We start from the raw sequence: 830 nt of genomic DNA on the forward strand, positions 1-830 counted from the left end.
AGGGTTATAAGTATTTGAGTATGGGTTGTTCTGCCTTTGATTGTAACTCATGATTGCATCGCATTGTTCAAGTTAATTGATTTGTGCAGTGATAGCTCCCAATGGACATGAGTCATTTGAATGCTCTGAACTCCCACATTCTTCACAAGATGTACTAATAGCATTGACCATATTATCACTAGCCCCCATATTCTCAAATTTCTTTGTAAGAGCGTCCAATTTTGCAGATAAAAGAGTGACTGCATCTACATCAAACTTCCCTGATGCTTTAATTGTTGGGTTTACAGAAGAATAGCCACCACTTCTTTCATTTTCCCATTGATGATGATTTTGTGCTACACTTTCAATGATTTCTTCGGCTTCATCTAAGCTTTTGTTCATAAGTGCCCCTCGAGCAGCTGAATCAAGGGACACTTTGGTATGATAATTGATACCATTATAAAAAGTATGCAACACTAACCATCTTTCCAACCCATGATGTGGGCATTGTCTGAGCATACTATTATATCTATCCCATGCTTCAAAAAGAGATTCTGAGTCTGTTTGCTTGAATATTGCAATTAAATTCCTCATATGAGCTGTTTTGCTTGGTGGATAGAACTTATCAAGAAACTGTTGCTCACACTGCTCCCAAGTGGTGATGCTATTAGGGGCCAAAGAATTCAGCCATTGCTTTGCCCTATCTCTTAGAGAAAACCCAAATAACAATAATCTAACTGCATCTGAAGGAACTCCATTGATTTTCATGGTACCACATATTTCATAAAAGACCTCTAAGTGTTGATTAGGGTCTTCATGAGGTCCTCCACCAAATTGGTTCTGCTGCACCA

The 830-nt window shown here is 38.4% G+C and overlaps 1 pseudogene; it reads left to right on the forward strand.

Moving 5' to 3' along the window:
• The first annotated feature begins 469 nt into the window (after positions 1-469).
• Positions 470-541, forward strand: LOC121993387 (annotated as a pseudogene).
• The last annotated feature ends 289 nt before the right edge of the window (positions 542-830 follow it).

The sequence above is a fragment of the Zingiber officinale genome, chromosome 6B (assembly GCF_018446385.1).
Source record: "Zingiber officinale cultivar Zhangliang chromosome 6B, Zo_v1.1, whole genome shotgun sequence".
Taxonomy (NCBI): Eukaryota; Viridiplantae; Streptophyta; class Magnoliopsida; order Zingiberales; family Zingiberaceae; genus Zingiber; species Zingiber officinale.